This window comes from Lathyrus oleraceus, chromosome 6 (genome assembly GCF_024323335.1).
Source record: "Lathyrus oleraceus cultivar Zhongwan6 chromosome 6, CAAS_Psat_ZW6_1.0, whole genome shotgun sequence".
Classification (NCBI taxonomy): Eukaryota; Viridiplantae; Streptophyta; class Magnoliopsida; order Fabales; family Fabaceae; genus Lathyrus; species Lathyrus oleraceus.
In genome coordinates, this window is record NC_066584.1 from 296,594,914 (window position 1) to 296,619,114 (window position 24,201).

Consider the following 24,201-nt stretch of genomic DNA (forward strand, 5'->3'; position numbering starts at 1 on the left):
TCAGGCTTCTTTCAAATACCAATTCATCCTGATGACCAAGAAAAGATGACGTTCACATGCCCTTTTGGTACCTTCGCTTATAGACGAATGTCGTTTGGCTTGTGTAATGCTCCTGCAACCTTTCAAAGATGCATGATGGCAATTTTCGCCGACTTTCTCGAAAACATCATGGAAGTATTTATGGATGACTTTTCCGTATGCGGACAAAGTTTTGAAGAATGCCTTGAGAACCTAGAAAGAGTTCTTGAGCGATGTGTAAAAGTAAACTTAGTACTTAATTGGGAGAAATGCCACTTTATGGTACAAGAAGGAATTGTTTTAGGACACATTATATCAAATAGAGGAATTGAAGTAGACAAAGCCAAAATAGAGGTAATCGAAAACCTTCAACCCCCAAGAACCGTGAGAGAAGTACGAAGCTTCTTAGGACACGCCGGTTTTTACCGACGATTCATCAAAGACTTCTCTAAAATAACTAAACCTTTAACCGGACTATTGATGAAAGATGCTGAATTCATATTCGACAATAACTGTTTAGAAGCATTTCAAACGCTTAAGCAAGCATTGATCTCCGCACCCATAATGCAGACACCCGACTGGAATGAACCATTCGAAATAATGTGCGATGCCAGCGATTACGCTGTAGGTGATGTTTTAGGACAACGAAAGGATAAAAAGCTTCACGTTATATATTACGCAAGTAGAACTCTAGATGAAACGCAGATGAATTACACCACAACCGAGAAAGAACTCCTAGCAGTTGTGTTTGCGCTAGATAAATTTCGTTCTTACTTGGTCGGAGCCAAAATAATAGTTTACACTGACCACGCTGCTATCAAATACACAAAAAAAGATGCTAAACCTAGACTCCTAAGATGGATCCTGTTACTACAAGAGTTCGATTTGGAAATCAAAGACAAGAAAGGAACTGAAAACGTAGTAGCAGACCACCTCTCTAGACTTGAGAACCTTGAACCAGAAAGAACATTAATTAATGATGATTTCTCGTACGATAAACTCATAGCTACTTTGGAAGAGAATAACTCTGACAAGCAAGTAGAAACCACCCTAGCTATATCTGTTACACCGTGGTACGCTGACCTCGTCAATTATTTAGCTGCCGGAATAGTTCCACCTACTTTATCTTACCAGCAGAAGAAACGATTCTTCTACGACATAAAACACTATTACTGGGATGATCCCTTACTTTTCAAAAGAGGCCCCGATGGTATTTTCCGTCGATGTATACCCGAAGAAGAGGTAGAAAATATAATCCAACACTGCCACTCCGCTCCTTATGGTGGACACGCAAGTACATCCAAGACCTGCTCTAAAATCCTACAATCCGGCTTTTATTGGCCAAATATATGGAAGGACGTACATGCGGCTATTAAGGAATGTGACAGATGTCAACGCACAGGAAACATATCTAGACGTGACGAGATGCCACAAAAAGGTATTTTGGAAGTAGAGATTTTCGACGTGTGGGGAATAGACTTCATGGGACCTTTTCCATCCTCTTTCGGTAACAAATACATACTCGTGGCAGTAGACTACGTTTCAAAATGGATCGAAGCTATAGCTTCTCCAACAAATGACACCCGAGTAGTAACTAGACTCTTTAAGAATATAATATTTTCGAGATTTGGCATCCCAAGAATAGTAGTCAGTGATGGTGGATCACATTTCATATCCAAGGTACTCGAAAAACTTCTGTTTAAGTATGGCGTAAGGCATAGAGTAGCGACACCTTACCACCCTCAGACCAGTGGAGCGGTAGAAATTAAAGGAAAATCCACAGAACCGTTCACCGTAAACAGACAACGTCTAAAACACTATCACTGTGCGGAAACCAATGAAGATTCGCAAGTCTTGCACTTAGACGAAATGCCTCCAGAAACTATAGATTGTAATTGATTGTTTTTATGTCGAGCTTGCGACATTAAACAAAGCGCTTAGTGGGAGACAACCCACAAATTATTTTATTATTCTATTATTATTATTATTTCTCTATTTTCTCCTTAATTATCCTTTTCTGTTTAGTATTCATTCTTAATTTATTTTAAACTTCTTTCTTCTTTCGGCATTTGGCCAAATCCTGACTAAAACTCATGTTTTCTTTTCTCTAGCTAACACTAACCAGATGGGACATATTGATCGTATGGGTATCAAATTCAGAGGAATGGCTCACAAACTAAAATTTGAGGAACTAGCCACTAGAGAGATGCTACCTAGTTTATATGCTGATGACTGGGCTATGACCGCCCTTGGACTAAGAGAAAGTGTCCTGTATTTGCTGAATCAGATAGGATGGGAAACATCCCCTATCCTACGACATTTCGTCACCTACCGGAGACTAACACTAGAATTCCTTAGCTCACTAATCTATCTACCCAGCCATGGGAAAGGCATTAGCAGAGGTTTTATCCAGTTCAGAATGTTCAACATGGAGTACCAATTTAATATTAGAGACTTTACCAGCCTTTTGGGTTTCCCTACCTCCCTTGATACATTCACAGTAAGCCAGGAAGAACTTTTTGAATATAGAGAACTTGAACACTTTTGGGGTAGTTTGACTGGAAATGATGAGCCCGAGGAACATGAGTTTCTCTCTGGAAACATTCATAACCCGGCTTTCCGTTACTTCCATGGGATCCTGACCCACACCTTATTTGGAGAGAAGCCAAACAGCACTTCAGTTTCACGTGATGAACTTTTCATCATATTCTGTGCTTCCCAGAACCGTCCAGTAAACGGTGCCACCTTTATGCTAGCAAATTTAGACCACCTTATCCAAGATGAGCGAGCACCAATTAGAGTAGGCGGTTTGATAACTATGATAGGTAATGCTATTGGATTACGTCAGCCTATGCTTGACTTAAGCCCTTTTTATGGCATTACCATTATGAGTATACCCTTCCTCTTCAACACCTTGTTTATAGCAAACCTAGGATCTGACGAGTTCGAGCTTATAATTAATAACCAGGTTCTTTGCCTATTTACCTTACCCGATCCTAGGACTAGTGTTCACAACCGCAGTAACTGGCTCTACAATCTGAATGCAACACCCTCTCCTGCTAGATCCACTGAATCCATCCAGGACTATGAGATTTGTGATGACCAGATCCCTTATGCTGAATCTGACCCTTAGACACCATCTGGCTATTATGATATTGACCCTCCTCCTCAGCCTGTTCAGACCGAAGAATCAGCAATATCCGACCTCCGACATCATATGCCCGGAACTGATTATAACACCGCCATTGAAGCTCTGATGTCAGAACAAGACGCCCTCAGAGAAGAGTTTACTGAAATGAGGCACGAAATTCTAGGACACATGAGCAGTATGACAAATCAGTTTCACGAGTTGCTAAACCGTGTTAACTCTTTTGCTCCTCCGGCCAGAGATCGTGCAGATGGATAGAAATTATTTTCTTAGTTATTTAGTTTTAAGTTAGATTATTCATTCATGTTATTTAAATTCATGTTCGCATTTGTTTCCCTTTCGCATTTTTGTTTTTCTTTCCAATATTACATTATGATCATTTTATTGAAGCTATTTATTTAATTTTATTATGCAATAGCTATTATGTTCTCTACTGTTGCTACCTATGACTTATTGAATTATATATGCACTATTACACAAAGCAGAATAGCATGCAGGAGAAATTAAATTGCAGAATAAATCAATCAGTAGCAAAACAAACAAAAAAACAAAAAAATAATAATAATAACCTACCAAGTCACTCAGAAGGACGCTAGCTGAAACCATGCCAAACAGACAGTGTGACGAGCGTCACACATTCTTTCACGGACGTCACGCTAAGTACCTGTGACGCCCGTCATGCACCTGTAACGAGCGTAACGCCCTTCAGACTAGGTGAACGTTAAGGAGCCGTTGGAGACGAACGTTACACCCTTTCAACTTTTTACCTTCCCCATTTATTCACATTTACCCACAATTATTCACTTTTCAACCACCTATTTTTCCAACTTCCAAATTTTTTTCCTATAAATACCCTCCAAACCTTCCTTCATTCACCACAAACCACTTTCTTCTATCAAATACATTTCTTTTCTTTCCAATCTACCTCTTTCAGTTTATTCATCAGTATGGCGGATAACCAGAATTTCGGAAATATCATCTTCCGAACCGAAGATGAAAATTATCAAAGGGAGCAATACGAGCGTTTCCAACAGCGAGGCGTCGTCCCCACCAGGTATCCTGATTTTACTTGTTTACAACAATTAGGATTACTCCAAGGTATCGAATGGATGCTCCGTCAAGCCGACTTAACCTTTCTATGCACGCATAATCAACCCACTTACCCCTCCCTAACCTTAGAATTCTTAAGTTCATACGCATACACCACTCCCGCCGGTGAAGACGAATTTTTAACCGGTACCGCAACCTTCCGTATGTTCAACACCGAGTACTCCTTAACCCAAAACTAGTTGAGTACCATGCTACAATTCTCCACAGAAGGTCAAGTTTACCCCAGAATCCCACCCGACCTAAACTGGAACACAGTTGCCGTTTTCACCCTTTTTAAGAAAATATCCGGTCTAGATGCCTACAACTGGGAAGAGCTCCTTCTTTCCCACATACATAACCCAACCATCCGATATTTTATCCGCATCTTACAGAACACAGTTTTTGGTAGACCAAACAACAGTAAGGTCAACGCAAAGGAACTCTTCTTCCTCGAATGCGTCTTCGAACCGAATGCCAAGGTAAACGCTGCCTCTTTTCTATTTCATCATATCCGCACCTTATGTGCTAGAGGCCGCCAACCCTTTGTAATTGGCGGATTAGTCACCACCATAGCACTAGGCTTAAACTTAGGGGACCGACTCCAAACCTTAGAATCTCAACCTCCCCTATTTATGGACATCAGCTATTGTCGATCCAGCCGCCTGATTAAGAACAGAGTGGGCGGAGGATATTATCTTATGGTGAACAACCAGACAATCCCAAGCGTTGTCCTACCCAACATCGCCCTGACCGATGTCACAAACCCCAACCGCCACCTCTATGATCTAAATGCTCCCGAAGCCACCGAGCCTTCACAAGCAAACCCGGCCACAGACGAGTTTGAAGACATGGAGCAAGGTGATCATGCTCCTGCACAACAATCAGTCCCGCTCAACCCTTCCGATAATGCAACTGGCCCATCCTCACAACGTCGTCGACGAAGAAGGCCTGCAACCAACGATGACATCATGGATGCTATTGATGGTATGCAAGCACAGAATGTCGAGATGATGCAAATGATGCGTCAAATGCAACAACAACAGGATGCTAGGAATGCCATAACCGACCAGCGGTTCACTGAGTTGTTCAGCAGATTTGACAACTTAGAAGTACATCAACGATCACCAGGTCCAAGAACCAGAGGCGGAAGGAAGCCTTAGTTGTAGTTTCTTTTCCCTTTCCCTATTGTATTTCATTTCCTTAAAACATTGGGGACAATGTTTAATTTAAGTATGGGGGGAAAACTTGTTCTTTCTACTTCCATTTTTTTTCAAGTATGTACCTTTCCTTTCATTGTTATTTCCCTTTTAATTATAAAAAAAATATATATATATATATATATATATATATATATATATATATATATATATTTAGATTTATTTTAAGTTAAGTCCCGAGTGTGAACAAATTTCTATTATCTATTCCCTCAATTTTCATGAGCCACAACAAAAATTCAACACCCAATAAGTATAAAGGTTGCTCATTTTATCGAACTTGAGACGAATTAAGACAAAAAACTACTACCGCCAAACACTCTAAACAAACCTCAACACGTTAGATCAGGATAAGTACCTATTATACCAATCCCTTGAACTTTTAGTTTTATAAGTAACCCCGAGTAGTTTATACAAGAAGTCAGCACCATCTTAATAGCAAACTACGTGGAGGGCCGATGAATATAAGTGAATGATTCCCAAAGTAACATAAAAAAAAAGTATATCAAGAAATGCACTAAGTAAGTTAGGTGATCCTTACCAGATCATTTAATCTAAAGGTTGCAGATCATACAAAGGCATAATATGAAAGATCCATTATGAGTTGGTTCAGCAGGTATCTGGTGCTGAACTTGGTAGGGCGGACTACGGTCCGATCCCCCGCAATTTGCAATGGACTGAATAACGAAGTTATCTGACTTATGTACCAGAACTTCTAGCAAAAAGGGGATTAGAATCACTAACCGGTTACTCCACTATGTGCGCGACAAGATAAAGGGCTTAATGTGATTTCGCTAGAATGAAAACGGGTGAAATAAGAGTAAAGGAACTAGGATAGCTATCATAGTGTACTTGAACTGATTTGCATAAGGCAGGGTTATCTAGGTTGTGACGGTGGTTGTTGATGTCAAGATTTAACTCAAGTTACCTCTAAACAAAGTTTACATGCAACCTAATACAAATTGACGTGTGTTTTGAAATTTCATCTGGCTAAAACCTTTAACGAGTTCTATACTGTATTTTGCTTGAGGACAAGCAAATATCTAAGTATGGGGGAGTTTGATAACATGAAATTATATCATATTTTAGGACTTAATTCAATTAAATTATATTATTATTTATTTCAATTTACTTCATTTTATCAGATATTACGCGGTATTTCCTTTCTATTTGTCTCAGGTGATCAATTTGAAGCAAAAGTAAAAAAAGGAAGAAAAGGAGGTGCAAAAAGGAGTGAAAAGAAGCGAATATCAAAGCCCAGCCCAAAGCACAAGAACACAGGCGCTGTGCCTGTGACGAACGTCACAGAGGCTGTGACGAGCGTCACGCCTTGCACACTCCTGTAACGAACGTCACACATGGTGTGACGAACGTCACACCATTCCTACATTTTTGGCACCAGGAACGCGTTGAACCTATCTGCACGCTTGACTCTTTTTCAAAGTAATGGCTATATTTACGGAAGACGCTTTGAAAACCGTTACGGAGGGCACCAATATAAATAGCTACTTTCTAAACCTGCAGCGACACGCTTTTTTCCAGATTTCGGCAGTTTCCAATTTTCTTTTTCTCAGCAGCTTAGGCATACCTTTTACATACTACTTTTGCAACTTTTATTATTTTCTTTTGGCAATTTTATTTTCTTCTCTAGCACTTAATTAGTTTTTCACATAATAGTTTCTACACCGGAAACTATTGTGTACCTTTTCACCGGATCTAACCTTACGTTAGAATCTAGTTTTTTTATTCCTTCGTTCTAATTTGTTGATTAATTGAAGAATTCAAGAACAAATCCTACCGGCTTGTGGTGGAGTGTTTAAGACTACTGTTTAAATTATCCAGGTTCTTTAATTATTGTTTAATGCTTTGTTTTATTATTTATTTATATTATTTGCTTGAGATGAGTCTGTTTATGCATGATAATTATCTAAGTTTGTTTAGCATGTCTGGCTAATTCGCTTAGATATCGGTATGTAAAGTAAGCGGAATGAAGGAATCAAAACTAAGTTGGTTTAATTAAGTTTAAAATTAAAATCACTCTTTTTACGGTCTCAATTTACAGGTTTAATAACAAGGTTTTTGTACGAAAGTAAAAGACATAAAGAAGTTAAAATCAATAGAGCGAGAGTTTGAGGTTTTAACTGGACAGTGTAAATTGGACATTAATTCTAGATCAGGGCGAGAGCAATTTTTAGAGTTAATTAAATTCTAATCTTTTTCAAAAAGTATTTTTAAAGATTGAATGTGAGGACGAGAGTTAAGCATTTGAATTTAATTATATAACCTAAGTCAACAGAGCGAGAGTTTGAGATAGGGTGTTTAAACGGTTAGTGTTTTCTTAAAAAAGAGTTTCTACGGATTCTATTGTTTTCAAAAAGTGGTTTTTGACTTAACTATAAGTGACAGCTACGTTAACATAAAATCATGGTTTATTCAACAGAGCGAGAGTTTGAGATAAAACTTTTAATCAATAAAGTCAACTGAAAAGATTTGTTTTAAAACCAAGGGACCGACAAAGAATTGATTCCCTAATTACGACGAACTGCATACCGATATCCGCTTTATTAATATTTAATCTAGATCTTAGTTTAGTTTTTAGCTTTTCCCCAAACAATCAAACATTATCCACCTTAGCTTTACGAAGTAACCTTAGATAACGGTATATCGATTCATAAGTCCCTGTGGGATCGATATCTTTTAAAACTACGCGATAGAACTGTGCACTTGCAGTTTGTATCCCAATTCGACTCATAAAGTCGAGCGATCATCAAGCACCTATATAAATCATTCTCTCTCTCTCTCTCTCTCCCCTCTCTTTCTCTCTCTCACCATTAAGTTTCAATAATTATTGTGATGATAATCATAACTTTGAAAGTATTTCTAAAATCTTAAAAAATAACTTTCAAAGAACACATTTTCACATCTATCTTTTACATATGAACTCATCCTTAACCTCTAGCAAGATAAACATCAATTATTTATCAATTCTTAGAGAATGCAAGATCTATCATAAAGGAGGTTCATTCTTCATTGATGTTTGTGAAGTTCTTGAGTTGTAGCTTAAGATTCAGATTGTATGATGTTGCTGGATTTTGGCAATCCAACAAGAAAAAGAAGAAGTATTTTCTCCAGTTTACTTCGATAGAGCTGTGTGGAAGCACATAATTGAAGTCAGAGTTTCTATGCTCCTCAAACAGATCAATGCTCAAGGGACCTATAAGACCGATTAAAGGTTGTTGTAGAATAGAGGCTTGAAAGAATTATTGATTCTGGAAGAGTTAAGTCGAGATCACATGGATCTTGTAAGATTGGCAAAGCATACACCATATGCAACAAGAGAGGACCAAGATAAGAAGGCTAGCTATTTTCAAGAGTATCTTATATGAAATGGTTGTATAATTTCTATAAACAATTGTCATATTATTTTATAGTGGAAGAAAACAATTTTCAATGGGAAACCACTGAAGAGTGGATTAATCTCCGGTGAGGACGATACAGTCGAACATTATATATATGGTGTACTCTCTCTCTTTCATTTTCTGCATAGTTTTGCATGATTAGTTTTGTATCGCTTTCGTAGAATAATATGTTGTTAGGATTTATCTCCTTTTAGCGATTTTGTGATTAAAGTTTAGGTATGTGATAGATCTAGTCATTTGAATATTCTTTCTTACAATTATTGTTGTATGAATTCTTGATGTTAGATTGATCATTCAATTAATCAAATTCAAAATGATTTTTGTATGAAAATTGAATTATGATAATTGTTGAATTTTTTATTTAAGCAAATTCATATTTCTCTGTTGTTTTGATTTATGATAATCTGAGTTAACTGTAATATTCAGTTAATCATATTTTTTTTTATAAAAACCACCACTATCTTATGTGTTCATTTATAATTTACTCCCATGGTATCAACAATTGACCTCATAGCTTGTAATTTGCTCATTTGTTTGTAAAACTATGGTTTTTTAAAAGGAGATATTTTTGAAAATTGTTTTAGGGTAACCATCTATTCACCCCCCTCTAGAACATTTGAGCCCCATATCCTTCACCAACAAAGTACAACAATCAGCTACCACTCACTCAACAACTTCTTTAGAAAGTATATCTCTCATCTTTCCATACCCCATGGTTATGGACTTGTTCATACATCTATTGTTTCACCCTATACTCATATCTTTACTCATGCTAGTCTCATCTCCACTCAGACAGTCTCACACTCAAACAATCTCATTTACCCTAATATTTCAGCTGCATTAGGAAACATAGCAGCAGACCCCCACAATTCCTCCCCAAACCTTTATGGGACCCATCTAAATAAATCTCCAAATTCCTTTTCAGCCATACCAATCTATACTATCCTCATTCTCCATAAATACCCCTTACCTCTATTCCTTCAACTTAATCAACAACCCCCGTTTAGAACCTCAAAGTTGGAATTTGATGTGTTTGATGGTTCAGACCCATTAGAATGGTTGTTTCAAACTGAACAATTTTTAAATTTTTACCATATACCCCATAAAAATCCTATATCATTGGCTGCATTTTATATGTTGGATGAAACTTTATGCTAGTTTAAATGGATGTACCAGAATCATTTGTTGTTAGCTTCGTTTTCTTTTACAAAAGCCTTAGAATTAAGATTTGGGCCATCAACTTATGTTAATCATCAAGCTGAGTTATTTAAGTTGAAACAATAAGGTTTTGTTGTTGATTATCAAGCTAAATTTGATGATTTGGGTAATCAAGTTGTAGGATTACCTTAAGAAGTTATTCTTAATTTTTTTATTTATGGTTTAGAAATTGAAATTAGAAATGAAATGGACACTCATAGACCATTGTCAATTTCTCAAGCTAGTGCCCTTATAAAAATGATTGAATCCGTACTAAAAGATGGCTTAAAAATTTAAATTATAAATGAAATGGTCATTAATAGACCATTGTTAATTTCTCAAGCTACTGCCTTTGCAAAACTGATTGAATCCAAACAAAAACATGTTAAGTCCAAATTTCAAAAGCTCTTCTCAAACCTTTTCAATCGCACAAACCCTCCCTTCTAAAGCCCAACTATAACAAAACCCCAAAACCCACATTTTCCTTTAAATGCTTCAAAACCTAAACCTCTATCCACAACCCCAATACTAAAACTCCCCATTAGACGCCTACCTCAAACATAGTTACAAGAACAATATATACAAGATATTTGCTATAGCCGTGATGAAAATTTTATTATTGGATACAAATATGCTTCTAGTAGGTTCCTATTACTTCTTGGTGAGGAAGACACACAACAACCAGAAAAAGTGGAAAAGTTTAACAATGAAGAAGTTGTTGAGGTGGAACCTAGTGATACCTATTTCTAATTATCACCTCAAGCTTTGTCTGGAATATTCTCTCCATAAACCCTCAAATTACAAGGGCTTATTGAAGGATTTCCTATGATTTACCTTGGTGACACATACAACATTCATAATATATTGCAACCATGTATTGCACAACATCTTAACTTAACAACTACACAAATTCCCCATTTTTCGGTAATGGTTAGGAATGAATCCCACTTACAATGTCAAGGCATTTGTACTAATGTTAAAATTTCACTACAACAGAAACCTTTCAGCCTACCCTTTTACTTATTACCCATTGAAGGTGCTAATGTTGTTCTTGGCATGGTCTGGCTGCGTACTCTTGGGCCAATACAAGCAGACTTTACAATTCCCTCCCTAACTTTTTCACATAATGAAACTTCCATCACTATAAAGGGAGATCCTAAATCTCAACCCACACATACCAACTTTCACCAAATATTCCAACTAATTCATACCAACTCCATTGCCTCCCTGCACCTCATGACCTTTCAAACTGCCGACCCACAGACAAATCCATTAAACCCACCATCCTAACACTTGAAAACCTACTTATTAACCTTCCACCTAAAATTGCTACACCTGTCCAGAAATTCTCTATTGTCTTCCAAGGCACACATGGCCTTCCACCATCAAGATCACACCACCAACATATTCCTTTAATTCCAAACACCCCACCCATAAAATTTTAACCCTACCGTCACTCTCACTTCCAAAAAGAGACCATGATTTTTATAATATAAGCAACGTTAAGGGAATAAATCACTATTCCTAGCAACAATCCCTTATCCTTCCCAACTCTATCAGTAAAACGAAAATGGAACATGGAGATTTTGTGTAGGTTATAGAGCCCTAAATGTTGTCACCATTAAGGATAAACTCCACATTCCTATAATTGATGAGTTACTAGATGAACTAGGTACTAATTCGATTTTTTATAAAGATAGATTTGTGCTATGGCTATCATCAGATTAAAGTTGATTTCGAAGATACACATAAAACTGCTTTCAGGACTTTTGATGGCCATCAAGAAATTCTCATAATCCCATTTGGGCTTACCAATGCCCCATCCATATTTTAGTCAGTAATGAATGATTTGCAACATCCATATCTACGACAATCTGTTCTAGTTTTTTTCGATGATTTCTCGATTTACAATTCAAATTTAAATGATCACATTGCCTATTTATATATTATTTTAGTTTATCATAGTCACATGTTTTTGTTGCCAATTTTCTAAGAGTGTTTTTGTAGTGGCTAAGTTTAAATATTTAGGTCAGGTGATATTTGTTTCTAGTGTTGCACCAAATCCAAAAAAGGTGTAGGCAATTTTAGACTGGCTTGAACCTTGGTCTTTCCACTACTACAGAAAACACGTATCGCAACAGTTGAAAATAGGAAACCACCATGTTGGTCCAAACGTTGTAATGTAAGGTGTGATTGTATGTATGATTCTTTCTATCATGGACGTGCAACCGTGATTGTATCTACGTAGCCCACTACCTACTATAACAATTGCTTTAAACAACCATTGTGATATCCTTTAATGCAACATGTTAACAGCGGTTGTGCTAAACAATCATTGTGATATATAGACCTGGGTTTATTATAAATTATGTGAAATGTTTATTTTTCCAATGCTCACTAAACATATAACCTTAAAATCTGCACTAGAACATTATAATATAACAAATTGAGTTATATTATAAGTACAATTTGATGTTCAATACTAGACAAGAGTTCTTCAACACCTTATTCATATTTTGTTCTTTGACAATAAAAACTTGGTTTAATGATCCTAGTTTTTCAACCGCCTCTGCCTTCACCTCTAGTTCTTTTTGCATAATATTATCTACTTTGAAAAAAATATTAGAGGTGGAGAGAGAGAGGCGGTTGAAGACCTACAATCATTAAACTAAGTTCTAACGGTAAAAGAACAACATGCAGTTAACGGTGTGAAGAATTGAATGTGTACTTATTTTCTAATACAACTTTATCTATCATATCATAATTTGCTAATGTAGTTTGGAAAGTTATATATTCGGTAAGAGATTGGAAAAATACTCAAACCATATAATATATAATAAACTCATCTTTTAAACAAACATTAATAATAACATTCATCAACAATAAACCATAAGCAACAAATACAACATATCAAGTCATAGAATGTTTCAGAAACGTACCATACATATCCCATAATGGCGTGTCCACAATGAAATAAGGATGAAGCTAAAGTTAGAGCAACAAAATTAACATCCCTACCTACAAGTTTGCAACGCTAACTTTAGCTTCGTCCTCTTTATTGAAACAAACATCCCCACCTACAAGTCAAAACAAGAAGAAAGTCCATACATCATGAACAGGCTATTGAAATAGATTTTTTTTTAAAAACTATAGAGAAAACGAACCTGTAAATACCCATTAGTTAAGATTTGATGTTATGGTTTCTTTTTGGGGTTTCCATATGAGAGAGACGAGTTACAAATTTGTTAGGGTTTCATTTAGAGAGAGACGAGTGAAATAATTGTCAGGGTTTTGTTTTGAGAGAGGCGACTGTTATGTACTGAAGCGAGAGATAACTTCACTTACATATAAATAAATATCACCTTTCATCATGGTTGGTAATAAAAATCGTGGTGATATACATTGTCAATCATATTTTTATCACAATAAATGGATAATTGTTGGTGCTAGGATTCACACCATTTCACTTTGTGTACCTTTCACTATAATTGCTTTATTTGACCATTGTGACATGTAGTAAATACCAAAAAAAGCCCTCAGAAATAAATTGTTACCGCAATTAACACTATGACCGTTGTAAAATTGGTGTTACGAGAGGTTTATTTTGTAGTAGTGCTCACGACCCTATGAGGTTTTTTAGGGCTTACCAGTTTTTATAGACACTTTGTGTGCCATTATGTCACTCTTGCCACTCCTCTCTCTGATTTATTATGTTATATTAAATTTTCTTGGAGTATAGAGGGTAGTTTAGCCTTTACATAATTGAAAAATAAAATGACCCACATGCCGATGTTAGCTTTGCTAGACTTTACAAAAACATTTATTATCAAGACTGATGCTTTAGGTGTCATGATTGGAGTTGTTATATCCCAAGCAGGCCACCCAATTGTTCTCTTTAATAGTAAAATGTATACATGCATTCAGGCCGCTTCAGTTTATGTGAGAGAGATGTTTGCAATAACTGAATCCATAAAAAGTGTCGTCAATACTTGATTAGACATCACTTCCACATCTACACAGATCAAAATAGTTTAAGAAACTTATTGCTGCAAAATATTTAAACACCAAAACAACAGAATTGGGCTTCAATATTACAAGGTCTTAACTTTGAAATTTTTTACAAACTCGAAATATGGTCGCAGATGTTTCAAGCCGAAAATTATTAAAGATGAGCCCCTATTGCTAGCTATATCTTCAGTGATTCCAAATACTATCCACAAACTCCAACACTTTTACACATCAAAAACTGAGGAGCAAAAAGTTAATGAAGGAAAATGAGCATAATACCGAGGGACATAACTGGTATAAATTTTTGAAAGGCTTAATATATTTCAAAGATAAATTGTTCATACCATATCTCATGAATCTTCAAAAGACTCTCTTTCATGAATATCATAACACACAAACTGCAGGCCATTATGGGGTTAAACCAGTTGTTGCAAGACTAGTTGTCCCCTTCTTGTAACACCTCAATTCTTGATTTATCAAATTATTTGAATTATTCTGATTTAAGTTAATTATTATGTGTGATAATTGAATTAATATGGATGTCAAGAGTGTGTGACCTTGAGGAGGGAGTGTAGAGAGTGATTAGAGATTAGTAGAGATGTGCTAGAATTATTAGAGTCCATTTTTAATAATTAAATAATAGTATTTTAATTGAATTATTTAATTAAAATGAGAATAATCAAAGTGAGGGTAATGCTGGAAGTCTCTAATTGAGGGATTATATTATTAATAAAAAGGTTAGTAAGGAGTTGTGAGAGGTTTCATACGTAAAAATCAGAATTTTGGTAGAAAGAGAAAGATGCAAAGGCTAAGGAATAGGAAGATCATTCATTGAAAGAGTTTTGAAGAATTTTATTGGAAAAATCTAAGGTAATGGGGGAGAATAACCTTCAATAAGGACTTATGCATGAGAGGTAGGATAAAAGAGTCCTTAACCTCCAATAGAGATGATGATTGAGATAATTTTTGTGTGTGTTCTTGAGGAGTGATATTCTCCTGATTATCTTGATTTGAATTTCATATGAATTGATGTTTGAAATTATGATTTGTGTATGTATGTGTGTTTTCCAAGATTGTTGCAATAGTGAAGGTTTTAGAAATGTGGTTTGATGAAGATTTGATGAATTGCTGATTGAATTAGTATGTTAATTAGTAGAATTATGGATTAATAAGATTGGGGTTTTAATTTGAGAAAATATATGTTTGTAATAAACTATTTTAGTGTTAGTAAGTGTTTGGATGGTTTTATAATAGTAAAAGACTTTCAAAATACGTTAAAAACTATTTTTTTAGGCAAAAACAACAGTTTTTCAAAAAACTGCACAATATGTAGTGCTACATAGGTGTTTGGAGCCGCTATATTACGTGCTGAGAGCCGCTGCATAAATGTTATGTATCGACTCTAATCTGGCAGATAGTTTGTTGCACTGTTCGATGATTTCAACCATAAATTTTATTCCGTAAGTACAAATGAGACGCAGTTCAAAGACTAGGAAAGCAAACACACAAAGCTACTTCATGAAACTACTTGATTAATGTATTTTATGAGTGTTGAGAATGTTTTGATATGATATTTATGACTATTGTGTTGTTGCATGTATGAGTAATGATCTAATTGAAGAGATTTATTGTAATACTTGAGTTACACTGAATTATATGATGTTGTGGCTATGTGAATTGTTATGGTATAGTAATCCAGAGAGGGGTTTACTTGAGTTATCAATGCATTTATGTTAGGATCAGAGAGGGGCCTGAACGCATTGATTTTATGATATGATCATGCATCATAAGAGTTATGTCAAGAGCCATGTCTGCTAGTTCAGAGAGAGGATTAATTGCTTGTCTCAAGCTCAAAGAGGGGGCTAGGGGTTCACAGAGATTGAAACCCAGATTGTATGAAGAACCAAATGTTGATTTGGTACCACATGCATATGCATATAGTTGCATAGTTGAGCTGCTTTGCATAATGAATTATATGTATTTGGTTGAGTTGTGAATGAGTGAGGAGTATGGGTGTGAGAATGTTTTGTGATATATTGTGAACGAGATCGTGTAGAACATGTGTGTTTGATATCCTACCTTGTAGTATATGCCTATTGTTATTGTTTATGATTTCTTACCCTTTGTTGTTGTTGTTGTGGTTTGTACTCCTCTTAAGAGTATAGATAAATAGGTAACTGAGGAGATACTTTAGAGCTGGAGGAAGGCATAAGGTTGTTTCTTCATTTTTATTTTTGCATTTAGTGTACATGCTCTAGTATGTAACACTGGGAACATTTTGCAAGTTTTGTCTACTCTTTTTGTTAGAGAGTTGATGTATACTCTCATGTTTGGTATTTCTATATTTTTAGGAGATTTCACTTATGAGTTTGATTATGCCATAGAGTAATTTTGTTTGTTCCCTAGTATGCGACATATGTGTGAAAAGTGTCGATACTCTTTTGTTTTTCTAACCGCTTGTTTGCAGAAGTGGGATTGAAACAAGTGAGGGTGAAGCTTCTACTTCCCTGAGATGTTTCAGGTGTGCATAGTTGGTTTATCGTGTCGTTGTTTGCAAGAGTGAAAGTTGTTGGATAAGTCAATGTTGTTTCCTAAGTTTGTTGAAGATGGAGATTTAAAGTTCATATCAACTGTTTTGACAAGTCAGCGTCATTTCAAGAGTTTGATGCAAGTGAAGAATTCTTTGTGTCAGCCAAGCAAGTGAATGAGTTTGTAAAGGATGATGCTGCAATATTTATGATATTGGCTTCTATGAAGGCATGAAGTAAAGTTATGTAGGGCGAGTTACCAGTGGTGAGTTATTTTCCAGAAGTGTTTCCAGATCACATTAGCGATTTTCCGCCAGAGCACGAGGTTGAGTTTGCTATATACTTAATACCATGCACTAGTCTAGTGTCAATGGATCCTTATCGAATGTTTACTTCAGAGTTGGGTGAGTTGAAGAAACAATTAAAGGATTTTCTTGAGGAGAAGTTTATTCCTCCAAATGTTTCGCCGTTGGGAGCGCCAGTGTTATTAGTCAAGAAGAAAGATGGTAATATGAGGTTGTATGTCGACTACCGACAGTTGAAAAAAGCAACTATTAATAACAAATATCCCTTTCTAAGGATTGATGACTTGATGGACCAACTAGTGGGTGCTTGTGTTTTCAGCAAGATTCATTTGAGATCCGGTTACCATCAAATTCGTGTAATGGCTGAAGATATTCCAAAAACTGCTTTCAGAATAAGATATGGTCATTGCGAGTATTCTGTGATGCCGTTTGGTGTGTTCATGGAGTATATGAATAAAATCTTTCATCAGTATTTATACAAGTTTATGATCGTGTTCATCGATGAAATCCTAATTTATTCGAAGACAAATGAAGAGCAAGCGAATCATCTAAGATTGGTATTTGAGATTTTGCAAGAGAAAAAGTTATATGTTAAATTGTCTAAGTGAGATTTTCTGTTGAAGGAAGTGAGTTTTCGCGGTCATGTGACTTCTAGTGGAGGTATTGTTGTTGACCCTTCAAAGGTTGAGGTTGTGTTACAGTGGGAGACTCTGATGTATGTTACTGAGAGTAAGAGTTTTCTTGGGTTGGCTGGTTATTATCACAGGTTTATTGAAGATTTTTCTAAGTTAGCTTTCCCATTAACTCAGCTAACGAGGAAAGGTCAAGCTTTTGTTTGGAATGCGTCATGCGAAGACAATTTTCAAGAGCTCAAGAAGAAGTTGACGTCGGCTCCTTTTCTGATTTTGCCGAGTCCGACTGAGTATTTTGTTATGTATTGTGATGCTTCTTTGATGGGACTTGGAGGTATGTTAATGCAGAATCGTCAAGTTATAGCTTACACGTCAAGGCAACTCATAGTGCATGAGAGGAATTATTCGACACATGACTTATAGTTGGTTGCAGTTGTGTTTGTATTGAAGATTTGGAGACGTTATTTGTTTGGTTCGAGATTCGAGGTGTACGGTGATCACAAGAGTCTGAAGTCTATTTTCGACCAAAAAGAGTTGAATATGAGACAAAGAAGATGGATGGAGTTTTGAAAGGATTTTGACTTTGGTTTAAGTTACCATCCTAGTAAATCCAATATCGTAGTTGATGCATTGAGTCACTAGACTTTGCATATGTTGACATTTATGGCTAGAGAGTTGGATCTGATTGAAGAGTTTAGAAATTTGAGTTTGGTTTGTGACGTCACACTATAAAGTGTAATAATAGGTATGTTGAATCCTACCAATGATATTCTTGAAGAAATTAGAGAAGGCCAGAAGATGGACTTGAAATTGATTGATCAATTGACTTTAATAAATCAAGGTCAACGTGGTGAATTCATAATCGACGAGAATGGAGTGATAAGATTTTGAGACCTTGTTTACCTATAACATCAGTTTCCATTCGAGTATCAAAATGGAACCGTTTGAGGCATTGTATGGCAGAAGGTGTAGGATACCATTGTATTGGTATGAATCAGGAGAGAATTTTGTAATTGGGCTTGAGATTATCTAATAGACAGTAGAGAAGATTAAAATGATTCAAGAGAAGATGAAAGCTTCATAGAGCCACCAAAAGAGTTAACATGATAAGAGGAGGAAAGCACTTGAGTTCCAAAAGAGTGATCATGTGTTTCTTATAGTTACTCCAATAACTTGTGTTGGTAGAGCTTTGTAGTCTCAAAATCTCACTCCGTATTTCATTGGTTCATACCATATTTTGTAGAGGATAAGAGAGGTGGCCTATCAGACTGCTTTACCATAGTGGCTTACTAATCTTCACGATGTATTTCATGTGTCTCAGCTGAGGAGATATATTTTGGATCCGTCTCATGTGGTCCAAGTGGGTGATGTGTAGATGATAGATAACCTAACTATTGAGGCATCACCCATATAGATAAAGGATCGGAAAGTGAATTAGTTGCATGATAAATAGATTACCTTGGTGAAGGTAGCTTGGGGAGGACCTGCTAGTGGAAACATGACTTGGGAGCTAACGTTCCAGATGAGGGAGTCGTATCTGACTCTGTTTGCTTAAGGCAATTTTTGAGTTCGAAAATTCTTTAAGTGTGGGAGAGTTGTAACACCCTAATTATTGGTTTATCAAATTATTTGAATTATTATGATTTAAGTTAATTATTAGGTATGATAATTGAATTAATATGGGTGTTAGGGGTGTGTGACCTTGAGGTGGGAGCGTAGAGAGTGATTAGAGATTAGTAGAGGTGGACTGGAATTATTAGAGTCCATTTTAATAATTAAATAATAGTATTTTAATTGAATTATTTAATTAAAATGAGAAAATATAATAGTAGAAAATAAGGAGTATTAGTAGTATTTTTATTAAAATAAAATTTGAGATGATAAGGGTATTTTGATGAATAGGGGGATAAGTGAGGGTAATGTTGGAAGTCTCTAATTGAGGGATTAGGTTACTAATAAAAATGTTAGTAAGGAGTTATGAGAGGTTTCATACGTAAAAACCATAATTTTGGTAGAAAGAGTAAGAGGCAAGGGATATGGCATTGGAAGAGCATCCATTGAAAGAGCTTTGAAGAATTTTGCTGAAAAAATCTAAGGTGAAGGGGGAGAATAACCTTCAATAAAGGCTTATACATGAGGGGCAGGGCAAAGTAGTCCTTAACCTCCAATAGGGATGATGATGAGATAATTTACATGTGTGTTCTTGAGAAGTGATATTCTTCTGATTATCTTGATGTAAATTTCGTACGAATTGATGTTTGAAATTTTGAACTATATATGTATGTATGTTTCCACCATTGTTGCAATAGTGAAGGTTTTAAAGACGTGGTTTGATGATGATTTGATGAAATGGTGATTGAATTGGTATGTTAATTGGTAGATTAAGGGCTTAATAAGAGTGAGTTTTAATATTATAAAATATATGTTTGAAATAAGCCATTTTGGTGTTAGGAAGTGTTTGGATGGTTTTATGACAGTAAAAGACTTTCAAAATACATTAAAAACTATTTTTTAGGCAAAAACAATAGTTTTTCAAAAAACTGCACAATATGTAGCGCTACATAGGTGATGGGAGCCACTATATAAATGCTGTATCGACTCCAAACTGGAAGAACCTTTGTTGCATTGTTTGACGATTTTTGCCATAACTTTCATTCTGTAATTCCAAATGAGATGTTGTTCGAAGTGTTAGGAAGTTAACGCGTAGAGCTACTTCATGAAACTACATGATAAATGTGTTTTATTAGTGTTGGAAATCTTTTTATATGATATTTATGACTATTATATTGTTTCATGTATGAGTAATGATCTAATTGAGGAGATTTATTGTAATACTTGAGTTGCACTGAATTATATGATGTTATGCCTATGTGAATTGTTATGGTGTGGTAATCCAGAGAGGGGATTACTTGAGTTATTAATGAATTTATGTTAGGATCGAAGAGGGTATTAACATATTGATTTGATGATATGATCATGCATTATAAGAGTTATGTCAAGTGGCATGTCTGCTAGCTCAGAGAGGGGACTAATGGCTTGTCTCAAGCTCAACAAGGGGGCTTGGGGTTCACAAATATTGGAACCCGATTCGTATGAAAAACCAAATGTTGAGTTGGTACCACATGCATAGTTGAGTTGCGTTGCATAATGAATTATATGCCTTTGGTTGAGTTGTGAATGATTGCTGAGTATGGGTGTGAGAACATTTTATGATATACTTTGAATGAGATTGTGTAGAATATGTGCATTTCGTATCCTACATTGTAGTATATGCCTGTTGTTATTGTTTGTGATTTTTCACCCTTTGTTGTTGTTATGGTATGTGCTCCTATTCGGAGTACATATAAGAAGATAACTCAGTAGATGCTTTAGAGTTGGAGGAAGGCATGAGGCTGTTTCTTCATTTTTATTTTTGAATTTAGTTTACATGCTCTGATATATAACATCGAGAATGTTTTGCAAGTTTTTTCTACTCTTTTTGTTAGAAAGTTGATGTATACTCTCTGTAGCGGGAAATTCATGATCATCAAGCTACTGACAAGCTAGATATCAAATAACAAGTATCGCCACCGCGCTTTTATTGTTTCCAAGGGAAAAGGAAAAAATTACGAACAAAACCCAAATATTAAGAAGTTTTCAAATAAAAACTAATAAAAGTCAAAGATCACAGGTAAGGGGGTTGGTTACACAGAGGGAAGGTGTTAGCACCCAAAGTGTCCTAGGTACTCCTACAGAGCCCTTTTTGTATGCATATGTATTTTGTACAAAGTGATGTTTAAAAACAAATAGAATGGGGGGATTAGAAAAGAATTCATTAATTATATTTTTGTGTTTGACAAGACCTTCGGACTTGTGCCTACGTACCAACATAAAAATGAGGGATCAAAACCTCGTAGTTCATGCTACAAATTTCAAAATGAGTGTATTGATTTTAACAAAATTAGGTTTGAAAGGCACAAAGGTCTAAAATGGATTGAATGAGTTAGTTCTTTTTGACTTTTTGAAAGTTTAAGTCAAGTATAGTTAAGTTTATTTACAAGTTTGATTTAAGAAAAGAAGTTTGAAAATGCAATGGCATAAGGCCAAAGTTTCTACCTTTTGCAAAAGTGGTCAGGGTTTAGAACAAAAGTAGTTCACACAAAGAAGATTTTGAAAATTGGAGGGAGAGATTTTGAAATTAAAGAAATGGGGATAAGATGAAGAGACTACCCTATGCACAAAAATTAAAAGTTTAGAGTTGAAAAGATCTGACCAAATGGGTAGCAATCCAATAGACAAGTATGTCAATAGAAACCCAGAATTCCCTTGGACTTTTAGAATCAAACAAAACAATGCACAATTATATTATCTTGAAGAGCAAGGCATCAAATAAAGATGTCCTCATCCAAGCTTATCCATTCCATGATCTTCTTCAAAATAGCCCATGCAATAGATGAATTCCACAAGTCACATGTTCAAAATAACAACTTCACAATGATCATGTTGCAGATGAATCTTAGACAGATCTTCAAAGATGTATCAGATGAATTTAAAATTGCAAGCACTTGGTTCTTTAACAAATTGGCATTGGCCAAGTCCATTAGCTTAGGGAGGTTGCATAGATTCTAAGTCCATTTGCTCAAAATCAAACCAACAGTCCACTCAAAAGTTTTTTAGGGTTTTTGTTTTTATTATGTACATTAATGGTCAAAGACCACACAAACAAACAAAATAACATCAACAAAATATATCACACAATATGGTCCAAATGGACAAAGTGAAAATTACATCAACATAAACAATTAGCATGATATGTACAATGGAAAATGAAATAAAGTGCTAAAAGTAAATTGCATTAAAGTAAAAGCTTGAAATTAAAAGTTAGTAATTAGTAAGTTAGAAGTTAGTTTTGTTTTGCTTTTCATTTCAAGACATTCTTTGGAGAACACTCAACCCACTTATCACAAGCATGGAGCCTTGAACCAAAACATCTTCCAAAGGAAGGAAAGAAGGCCAAGTTTCCACACAATACCATGAAAGAGGGGAGACTTACAATCTCACTAACTAGAATGCTTATGCCTTTTGTATCACAAATTTAGCGCTATGTTAAGCAATCGTAATTGGACTTATGTAGAAGTCACAACTATTTGAGACCGGGCAATAAACTTTTGGTGTTAATGCATGTTGAAGACATAGTATTCTGAACTATGCTCATGAAATATACCACACACAAAAAATATACAAAAGGTATGGCCTAATCTCATCCATACTCATGTCAATTTTTCAATCAACTAGCATTAGGACTTTGAGATGTCATAGGCCAAATGGAAATGAATGGACGAAGAAGGGGAATTAGATGAAGAGGGAGGGGAATGAATGAGATCACAAATTGGTCAAAGGAGGACTTTTACCAAATTAATATCATTCATTCATTTTGGGAGATGGAATGTACATTCCATCAATCCCCTAAATCCAATGATATTAACTTGACAAAGTCAAATCAACTTTGACCAAGGCCCAACAACAAAAATCAAACTCATACAAGTCAATACAAATGGTCAACACAATTTAAATGACATTTATTCAATTAAAAATAATAAAATAGTGCATTTAATTCAAATATGTTTTGTCCAATTCCTAAAATCTCATCAAAACACCAAAGAAATGGCCATGAGATTTATCATAGGTCAAACAAGGTCAAAGGACCTTGGAGAAAAAAATTCATAATTTTTGGATATTTAAAAATATTTTTAAACAATTAAAAACAAATAGAAAATCAATTAATTCATGAAAAATATTAATAATGATCCATTTTTTTTTAATTTAGAATATGAAAGAGAAAAACATTTGATTTTTTTTTGTGAAAGTCCTATACTTTTTGGATCAATATTAAATTTAATATGAATTATTGAAGAAAATGCAATTAAAATAAAATTTCAGAAATTCTAAATTACGTGGACCATTAGATCTCCCTCATTAATTGAGGTGGCAGATCTGATGATCCAAAACGCGCGCTCCACACGTTCTCTAGTCAACCGCGCTGTACCAATGATATTTATAATAAACGCTCAAGATTAAAACGTGAGAGGAGGATCCTATGGTTCAGATGCAAGACACCTCATCGCCGGAGCCAGAGCTCCGGTCATCTTCTTCGGTGGCACTCACCGGACTGGTCAAGATGAACCATCACCAAAATAAAAAATAAGGACATGATCTTGAAGAAAAAATGGCACTGAGCTCGAATCTGACCTCCATTCATTCCAATTCCAAATATATTGAGAGATATATGGAATTTAAAATTGAGGTACATGACTGAGTTGCTTCGATTTGACCTCAAAGCGACTCAAACTTCTTGCCTACATTGGTAGGACTTCAGACAACCAAAGAATCATTGGAATTGAGCAAGAATTTAAGAGAATCGAAGAGTTTAAAATTTCTGCAAATTACCTTCAATGGAGGTCTGAACTTGATGGATCTTGATCTTGCTTGCACTTGGACTCACTCTACTTGCTTGCAGGAAGAGAATGGAAAGGTTTAGAAGCAATGGATTCCTGGAGAATTGAATTCCAAAACAGTGGAGATTCAAGCTCAAATTCAAATGAATTTATCAGGTTTATCCTATGAGAGTGAAGGGTTTTCAATGGGGGATCAAAGCTGGGGCAAT